The sequence below is a fragment of the Pyrus communis genome, chromosome 12, assembly GCF_963583255.1.
Source record: "Pyrus communis chromosome 12, drPyrComm1.1, whole genome shotgun sequence".
In the NCBI taxonomy this organism is placed as follows: domain Eukaryota; kingdom Viridiplantae; phylum Streptophyta; class Magnoliopsida; order Rosales; family Rosaceae; genus Pyrus; species Pyrus communis.
The window spans coordinates 14458594-14461333 of record NC_084814.1 but is presented as its reverse complement, the minus strand read 5'-3'; the positions used below and the strand labels follow the sequence as shown (position 1 = coordinate 14461333).

General features: G+C 38.6%; 1 non-coding gene across 1 annotated transcript; it reads right to left on the bottom strand.

Annotated features, from left to right (window-relative positions):
* Positions 1–2359: 2359 nt before the first annotated feature.
* On the bottom strand, positions 2360–2470 carry LOC137711775 (small nucleolar RNA R71). The gene has a single exon (XR_011065122.1). It is a non-coding gene; the product is annotated as a small nucleolar RNA R71 (small nucleolar RNA).
* Between the last annotated feature and the right edge of the window lie 270 nt (positions 2471–2740).

The window sequence follows — 2740 nt, the reverse complement described above, 5'->3', positions numbered from 1 at the left end:
AAGCTTGGTTGGAAGCCTAAGGTACCTTACAATCACAAGACCTGATATAGTTTATGGTGTTGGATGATAGGAGCATATTCATGCGACTTAAATGGCTTGTTCTCGTACATTTACGTTATGTTTCTTTAGTTATTTTAGTTCTTTATGCTTCTTTTGTGTGTTTTCAGGTTCTAAGGGCTTAGGGAGCAAGAAAGTGCATTTTGAGGCTATTTGGAGCATTTTTGGGCATGGATTGGATAGCTTATCCATGGAGCCAAAAGGATGGACGAAATTGAAGGCCATTTATGCAATTTAGGACATACAACAAAGGGCCTAGCCCATTCTCTCTTATTTTCTCCCTTATAGCCATGCAAAGAACCATCCATTCCATAAAAAACAACCCTATTTTAAGCCCATTCTAAAACCTTGCCATGCATCACATGCATTCCCCTCATAACCTAGTTGTCATTCCACTTCATCAACACATGCATTCCTTTCATAAATCAGCCACATATTCACCCACATGCACTTTAATCATTCAAACATGCACTCCCATTAATTAAACCATTCAAACCAACACACAAACACCTTAAACAAACAGCCATATACACCTCCACTCCTCCTATAAATACCCTTGCATTCCCATTACCTAAACACATCTCATTTTCATACACAAGATACCACAAACACTTCCCCTTTGCCGCAAATCCCCTTCCATTTCTACACAATCTCTTCTCGGCTTCATTCCATTCCATACACTCTCCCATTCGCAGAAACTGTCCATACACTCTCCCATTCGCAGAAACCATTCAACCTTAGCCGCTCCACCTTCATTTACAACACACTTGGAGCACCAACACCGAAGGCAACTCTTAAGGGATTTCGACATCAGTTTTGCTTCAAGGGTTCTTTCTCCTTAATTCTATGTTCATTCATGTTGTATATTTTTATATCAAACATTCTGTAAACATGAAGTGTAACTAATTTCTTTCTAGGGATTCGATGTAGCCTTGCAAGATTGCCATGTAGTTATTTCAGAATGCTCAGTTGATCCATCTATTTCTTGTTTCATTCTCTGATTTAATTGTGACTTTGTGTGTTGATTTTAATGTTTGATCACCATTTGATTTAACCACAGGTTGTTTAGCCAAGAGTAAAGCACACATCATGCATACTCTTGGTGGATATGTGAATGAATGAAGGGAATGCTTTGCAAACAACCTGCCGAGTGTTTCCTTTGGTTTTATGAAAGTTTCTTGTGCGTGTCATGTTCTTGATTAGGGACCAAAGTTGCACATCACACTTAGGTTCATGATTAGGAACATTTGATCAAGTCCACACATCATATGGTTGATCATATCTAAGTGAAACAAACCCAAGAAATAGGTAGATGGATGAGTATAATCTGATTTAACAAGCATGGACTTGGCTTAGCAATGGTGAAACCGAATCCCTAGCTTCATCTCCATTTGTGCTATCTCATTTTATTAGTTGTTGATTCATTTATTTGTGTCTACTTCATTTTCTTGTGCTTTCAAGTTACAACAACAAATCTGCCTAAGTTGATTAGTTTTATTTCTCTTATAGAGTTCTTGCAAAACAAGTGATTATATAGGTCCAATTAGTCCCTGTGGATTCGACACCCTTACTTGTGCCATTATACTAAACATATTCTAGCACGAAGAAGGAAAACCCTTAACAAAATGGCGCCGTTGCCGGGGACTGATTTCAGTCCCTTATAATTGCTTGTTTTGATATTAAACCTTGTTCTTTTCATTTTAAGTAGATTTCTGATTTTTTTATTCAAACTTGTTTTATCTTGTTTCAGGTAGTATATGTCAAATAGACTTGCTGAATTAGGCCAAAGAATTGAACGGTTAAAGGGCAACACTTTGGAAAGCTTTGTGCCAACAAGTTCCTCCATTGTCCGTGAAGAAGAGGAAGGGAAACCGTCTAGTCCAACAAGTGAAGGATCGGAGCACTTTAATTGGGAAAGAGAAGAAGAGATGGCGGGCGACCAAGATGATCTTCGAGCTTTGGAGGATTTTGCTCAACCAATCATACCAAATTCACCTTCATGCATCTTGCTGCCCACAGAAGCTAGAAACTATGATCTTAAATCTTCACATTTCCATATGTTTCCTTCTTTTTATGGCTTACCTAATGAAGATCCTTTAGCTCATATTAAAGAATTTTACAATGTTGTGACTGGTTTACCTTTACAGGGAGTAAGTGAAGCAAATCTGAGGATGAGAGTGTTCCCTTACACCTTGAAAGATAGGGCCAAGGGTTGGTTGATGACTCTAGTACCTGGTTCACTCACCACATGGGATGCCGTGGCTAAGAAGTTTTTGGAAAAGTTCTTTTCCACTCAAAAGACAGCCACATTAAGGGGACAAATCTTCAACTTCAAACAAGATGATGGAGAACCTTTCAATGAGTGTTGGGAGCGCTTTAAAGGCCTTTTGTTGCAATGTCCACACCATGGGTTACCTCTTCACTTACAAATGCAAATTTTCTATGATGGACTAACCCAAACATGTCAATCAACTGTTGATAATGCAGCAGGTGGAGCTTTGAAGAAAAAGAATGCTCAAGAGTCATATAACATTTATGAGATGTTGGGATCTAATGCTCAACACAAAGATGTAAGGGGTAAGAGAGTTGGAGTATATGAAACAAGCTCTAATCATGATCTTTCTTTGCAGGTAGCTAACCTAGAAAAGAAGCTTGAATCCGTGCTCAACATGGTGCCAAAAGC